Here is a 7,618-nt window from a genome sequence, read left to right as displayed (position 1 = left end):
CTGAATATTGAGCTGAGTGGAGAAGAAAAGAGAAGAAGCTCATTTCTCTATTTCTTTATTCTAATGGAGAAATTTCTCATCAAATAAATGGAGCAGGAGTGTTATGAAAATTTTGCATTAAATAAAAAAGGGTAGAACTGAGTTAGTCATTCAGTTTTCTATGTAATAAATTGAAGTGGTTTTATTTTCATGGTGAGCAAAATAAAATCTGAAAACAATATTTATCATTACTTCTTTATGTTCTTTCTCTATATTAGATATGATTTTTTATGGGATATTGTGAGTTATAAATTGATTATTTATAGATGGTGAATTAACCATGGCCTTATTCATTCCAGGTTATTAAATAACCTAAAGATGAAGAGAGAAAACAATGATTATGGACAATGATTTTAAAGAAATGATGATATTTTTTATTTATAAAAAGACTTAAAAGATATTCATATATATATATAAATAATAATAATAATAATTTAAAATAGAGATTATTTTAATATTTTGATTAATAAATTAGTGCTAGATTGATTCAACTTATTGACACCCGCTTATCCAGCTTATTTACACGTTTTATATGATCTTAACTTATTTAATCGTTAAATTTGGGTATGTTTGATTCAGCTTATACGTCTAGCTTAATATTATATATATATATATATATATATATATATATATATATATATATATATATATATATATATATATATATATAATGTTATATATATTTATTAATTTAATTATAAAAATTAATAAATTATTTAAATTAAAAAATATATTATATTAATATATTAAGTTTCATAAGTTTTTTTTCATATATAATTTTAAATATTAATAAATGACTTAAATTAAAAAATAATATATTCTAAAACAAATTATATGAATAAAAATAACAAATTATTATTATTATATATATTTTTCACATTTTCACATCTCTCCTACCAAATCTTTCAATTGTATATTTATTTTCGAGTTCCATCACACTTTTCGTATTATTATTCATTTCAATTATAATTCGATACTTTTAGATAATTAAGGTATTTATATTTCTAAAATTATAATTGTAAATAAAAAAATCATAATGTATTTATATTTTATATTTTGCTTAATTATTTTATATATTAAGATACATATATTATAAATAATAAATAAAAATATATTTAAATGTATGTTTTTGTATTATAACAATTTTATATAAATATATAAAAATATTATAATTATATGAAATAGAGGAGAGATAATGAATAAAATGATTAAAGATAGATTAAATTGATGAGAGAATGAATAAAATGATTAAAAATGAATGAAATAGGTGAGAAAAAAGAATAAAAAAAATATTTTAAAATGATAAGAGTGAAAAACGTTGAGATTATAATCTTAAACGCTGAGGAGGAAGGAAGAGAGAAAATTGAGTTTAAATGCAAAAATGTGTTTGATTATAATTTTTTGCGTGAGCTTATTACGCAAAGTTACTATAGCAGCTTATTACGCAAACGTTTATACGCAACTTATCAACGCTAAATCAAATAAGTCTGTAATTGATTTGATAGATGAGAGAGATAGTGATGTGATAATTGATTTTATTGAGTTTTTTGAAAAATCCAAATACAAAACAAGGGCCATGAATTGTTTGAGAATAAATTGTCTTGCATTATCAATCATTGTATTTTTTTAATAAGTTGTACAATAAGATAAATCTAACATATTGAATGACTTTTATCTCCCTTCTTTCTTATTATTGTAAACTTTGTGGAGAAGTTTAAGTGAAATACGTCGAATCACACTACAACAAAAAAGACTAACGTCGACGCTTAAAAAGATCTCTGCCAACCTTTAAAAGCGTTGCCATAAATGTTACCGACACTTATACTTGCGTCGCCGAAAACAGGGTGGGCGGAAGTTGTAACAACGCTTATTTAAGCGTCGGTAATACTAATTTAAGGGTTTCCGAAAGGGAGACATTTAACGACGCTTATTTAAGAGTTGGTAACAATATTTCAAACGTCGCCAAAGTCTAGTTTATTTTACACTATTATTTTAACAATTCTTTTAAAATATATTTTAATATTTAATTTTTTTATAAATTAAATTATTGAATAAAAACAATATCTCAAAGATAATAAAAAAATTAAATATTTAAATAAAAAGAACATTAATTAATGTTATTACATATAATTCTATTTATTTAAATAAAATACATTAAATTTCAAATAAATAATTTCATTGAGATGAAAATAACTTTACTAATCACACTTTCATCTGTCCTTTGGCGATTTGGTATCCTTTGGCGATTTTGGTATCCTTTGGCGATTTTGGTTTCATCTGTAACAAAGACCATTTTCATGTCAGATGAGTACACAACCAAAAAATACTTAACAAACAAGATTCAGTCATTAATTTAGTCCAGAAATTTGTGGTCGGGAACATAAGGAATCAAATGCTAACAGAAATTTGACTATGCACAACTATGAGATACCTCTGAAAATGTTGGTACAACCAACAAATAAAATGCAGAAAAGGCAAAGAGATGGTCAATTAATAATTGGACCCCACTAAGTATTATTTGATTTCCAAAGAGTTATTCAATAAAAAAGAATGAGAAAAGAAATTTCACATTAACCAAAGACCTAACTAACATAATAAATAAGATCACCTTTCTGTGGATATACCACCAGCACCCCATCTTTCTCCATCTGTTGATGTACCCACTCCTAAAGATGTACCCACTCCTAAAGATGTACCCACTCCTGCCATCCAATCTTCAATCTTTAAATAAAAGGTGCATGAGTTGATTCTTCAGTAATTACACTACTAGAACCACACAACATAAACTATGCAGTACAGAAAAACCTGAAAGCCTTAACTTCACACAACTGTACTAGGATTACAAAGTAACAACATCTGATTTGTAAAGTAGCCTCAAAAGCATAATAATCATGTTATTGAGCAGTCTGAACAAGGGAAGATACTTATAAAGAGGAAGATATACTCATTAGGATACACTTTCAAGAGGACTAAATTTTCCAAATGAAAGGTGATAGTAGGAAAATCATTATCCACACTGCAATAAGTATAAAATGTAAAATGTAATAGCTATCTTTAGCCTGATATTGAATATGTAAATAAGTTTCAACAAAATCTTAAATAAGAGAATGACCAAGCTTCAACTGAATTTCCGAAAAACGAATAAAACAAACAACTATGATGATATTATTAAGTAGCATCAACCTTACAAAAGTATTCAGAGTATTTGGCCAAAGAAAACTAACTTTACTAAAAAAATATTTATTTTTAAGCACACAAATGCGTAAACGATATCAACTTTCTCACGAGGAGCTACATACCTTCCAGGGTGCTGAAATCATGTATACTACTCATGAAGGGTTTGTAACTTTATATCAAGCTGCCAGAGAATCTGATAGAAACAAAAAGAATGTCAGGTAAAATCAAGATTATTAATTGTTTTCTTCTAAAAAAAACCAAGATTTAATGAGTCTAATGAAACAACAGTTGGAACAATGGATTAGCTCACCTTCTTCACTAATGCCTGGTATATAGCATCTGGGAAGTAAGCCAAAATTGTACCACTGTCAATTATTGTCTCTTTATAGTCTCTAGCATGTGATACATTTGTTGTTAGATTTAGAAATTCAGACCAAACTTGAACTGTTGTCATATTGACATTGTAATGTGGCCTAAAATTTATGTCATAACTAGTTAATTAATGGTCATCAATATCAAAATTAAAGTTAAAATGTAAGAGATGTTTATGCAATTCAAATAGTTGATAACATGATACTACATAGTACATACTTGTTTGGTAATAAACGAGTCGTGTTGACCATTGAGCAAGTTGGGATATAAAAGAAGAGTTTGATTTTCCAAAACTAACTATTCCATCAAGAGCATGTTTAGACGAATCTAGATCGCCAGATTGACTCGCACCACATCTAGCATGAACATCAAAATAAGTCAAAAAGCATTGTAAACACACTCTGTAGTATTAACACATGAGAAAAACAAAACCTCAAATATTACTACAACTCAAGTTACTAAACCAATACTTTAGATATCAGCCAATCATTACTATCCTTAAGAGTAACAGTTTGGATTGTAAACATATTTGTTTACCCAATAGCAAATCATTTGGTTCAAACCCATGAAACATGCACATCACCATTAAATTTTGTATTCTGATCAGTTTCGACAAGTCCATTTTTCATATTTATTATTGATAAAACAATGAGATTTGAAAGCTTTATCGTATCATTCGTATGTATGTGAGCAAAGATCATTTCAAGATGGGACATCTACCACGTCTGTAGCATAGTAGCATGAATGAAAACATGGATATAGGTATGAGCATACCCAAATATAAAACTTTAGTTTGCTGTCATAGTTTGCAGATCTCTTGATACACCATCATATTGGACAAGATCTTTCACAAAGTAGCCAAGATTATAACTTCCATCTCCATAAACCTCAATATATAAACAAGTCACATTATCCGCATAGTCAGGTGTTCCAATACAAAATTGAGAATCACAGAAAACCTTTGTCCCAGTGAGAGAATTCTTAAGATCGGTGGAATCTGCAAATAAATAAATATTAAGAAGAAAAAAAAAACATAATTTGAAAATCATACAAGAACATGATTAAAAAACTATACAGAAGACAATATCAAGAATTAATGAAGCATATAAAGAGAGGTAAATAGGTGTCGTACACCATGGTCACCATAAAGTTCAAACAACCATTCTTTATTATTAGAATCTTGTTGTTGTGGACTAAAACACATTTTGTTGGTCAGCATAAAGAAGATGATTCATTTGGTAATAGTTGGTTATCATTTTTCTAGACTAAAATACAACCCTTAGAATACTCAAATTAAGAAGTAACAATCTTGACCCTCAACCCATACACAAATAGTGTTTCAAGCATCAAAGCATATTTACATGTATTAGTTTAATATTAGCAGCTTAAGAAAGAATACAAGTAGAATCAATGATTTCAGATAATGATTTCTGATAGAACCTAATAAGTTTAAGCAATAAAGTGTTGTTCTAAATATCATTAAGATTCTAAAAAGAAACCTTTTATCTTTAACCCTAAAAACATTTTTAGTATCAAAATGAAATCTCGACAAATAGATAAGATAGATATCAACATCACTAGCTTCAAAATTAAATATATCTATTTCTTGGAGTGAAAGCAAGTATTTCTATATCAACAATCTTATTCAAAAAGTAAAGATAAAATGCATAAATTTGTAAGGGTGTCAGTAGATAGAATAAAGACTTAACAAAATTTTCAAACATCAATTGTAAAGTTGATTCTGAGAATAAACTTTACTGTAGTTTTTTTTTCCTTGATTCATTCACATGTATAACTTGTAAATAAAAATTGAAATTTTAAGATAATAAAAGTTCCCAATCATTGAAAAAACCAATATTCTCTGAAGATATATAAGGACAGAAATACAAAATGGAAATCATCAATATCCTAGCTGAAAAACAGAAAACAGATTACCTGCACAAGTTCTACTCTATACTTCCCATTTTTGACACGAGGCCAACTACCAACAGGAATCTTACTAAATTTTCTCCTAACATAGAGTAAATGGGCCACTTCATTCTTTGGAATATGTGCAACTCGGCTCTAATACATAGTACAAAGACCTTTACAACGCCTACAAAAGACAGAATTATCCAGATAGTACACTAGTATAGGGATAGTAATGCACTTCTACAAGTGTTGCACTAAAAGGACAAATTTTCAACCCCTTCAAAAAAAATTAAAATAAACCCACTTTAAATTTGATTTGTTGTGGATTTTGACATTTATAACATTCACAATTAAAATTAAAAGACAAAATTATCAGCCATATTAACACTAATCTAGGGATAATGATGTACTACAAGGACAAATGATATGAAGAAAATGCTTGTAAATTTTATGGACTAATTGAATTTCAACACCCTTCACAAAATTTAAATAACCAGCCTTGAAATTAGATTTGTTGCAGATGTTAAAATTTATAGCGGCTTTATTGCAAATTAACAATGTATGTGTCTAAATAGTTGATTTCAGATGGGCACGTTCAATATAACTATAGTATCAGTTTCTCACAAAATATCTAACGCATCCATTGAATGGAGTAGATACTCGGATCGGTTTACCACTGTGTTTAATGATTCTAACTCAAGATTTCGAATATCTGAATTATCCTTCACCTTATTGATTCTGTCACTAACAGAGCTAGTTCTAGATACTCCTCCATATTTAATCTTGACCAACGAGAATTCCTAAGCAACTCAATAAAATCTCAGTAATACAAAATAGTTATATAAATTAACCAAATATGTGCCAAATTAATCTATAATTGTACCTCAAAAGAAGAATCGACTCCAGTTAATAATCAAGTCGAATATACTAAAAACCTAATTGGCTTCTCATAGGTTGAATTCTCAAAGGAAAATAGATCAGAAAAATGAGAATACAATTATTACCTTTTGCGGGAGGAGAAATGGAGTTTGGAGAGTTGGTTCCGTTGTTTCGCGATGGAGTCTTGGAGAGTTGGAAGCGTGGAGTAGAACCGAAGAAGAGACTCCCTTTCCATAACTTGCAATATGTTAGGTTTAGAAAAAGAATAAATAAGTTAGCAAGAAAAGAAATAGGCTAGGCCCAATGAACTATGAGCCTATTAAAACAATATAGATTTAACAAATTATTTTATAACCATAATATTATACAAATATAGGTTTAATATAATATTTTATTTATTTTTAGTTTACATTATTTTATTTTTAATTTTTAATTAAATTAAATTTAAATAATAATTAATTAAAAGACATGGGTTAGTTATGGTATAAAAAAATAATAATTAAATTTAAAATTTAATATAATTTTAAGTCAAATTTAATTTTTTTAAATTAAAATAATTAAATAAAATTTTTATAAAGTTAAAAAGTAAAATTGAAAGAATATTAAAATTTTGAGTAACTAAATTATAAGGTTATTAATAAGTAGATATATGAATAATATTAATAAAGGTTGGTGTACATATTTAAAGGTTGGCAAAACCTTTTTAACTTTTGATTTTTACCGACACTTAGTATGCGTTGGCATTTATGGGTGGTCGAAAATAAATTTTGATGTAGTGTCATTTATAGTAACATGATTCTGGATATATATATATATATATATATATATATATATATATATATATATATATATATATATATATATATATTGACAAGTTTGTAAGCTATGGATAAAACCTACCTACACTAACAAAATAGTGATATTTATTTTGAAAAATACAAACTTCTCTTTTATTTACAAAAATATACCATATAATTTGATATTCATTTTGTTAAATTATAAATAAATATATATTTATATATATATCGTATTATTGAGCAAAGTTTTCATTTTACTTTCCGTTTATAATAATACATTTTACCACGTACATTCAAGATAGAATATTTTATTAGTATAAATTAAAAAGTTACAATATGTATTAAGGTTATTGTCAAATTTGTTTCCAAACATGATCGATATATTTTAAATATTGCTGACAATCTATTTGGGAAAGATTGCCGTTAAATTTGTTGAGAATGAT

General features: G+C 26.7%; 2 long non-coding RNA genes across 2 annotated transcripts; both read right to left on the bottom strand.

Annotated features, from left to right (window-relative positions):
• Positions 1-2,815: 2,815 nt before the first annotated feature.
• On the bottom strand, positions 2,816-3,835 carry LOC124936746. The gene is made up of 3 exons (XR_007099157.1): positions 3,527-3,835; positions 3,339-3,409; positions 2,816-3,055 (listed from the first exon to the last, which is right to left on the bottom strand). It is a non-coding gene; the product is annotated as an uncharacterized LOC124936746 (long non-coding RNA).
• Positions 3,836-3,841: 6 nt separating this feature from the next.
• Positions 3,842-6,629, bottom strand: LOC124936745. Its single transcript, XR_007099156.1, has 3 exons — positions 6,504-6,629; positions 4,363-4,585; positions 3,842-3,944 (listed from the first exon to the last, which is right to left on the bottom strand). It is a non-coding gene; the product is annotated as an uncharacterized LOC124936745 (long non-coding RNA).
• Positions 6,630-7,618: the final 989 nt, after the last annotated feature.

Source organism: Impatiens glandulifera, chromosome 4 (genome assembly GCF_907164915.1).
Source record: "Impatiens glandulifera chromosome 4, dImpGla2.1, whole genome shotgun sequence".
Classification (NCBI taxonomy): Eukaryota; Viridiplantae; Streptophyta; class Magnoliopsida; order Ericales; family Balsaminaceae; genus Impatiens; species Impatiens glandulifera.
The sequence above is the reverse complement of the archived record's forward strand: the minus strand, read 5'-3'. Positions and strand labels throughout refer to the sequence as shown.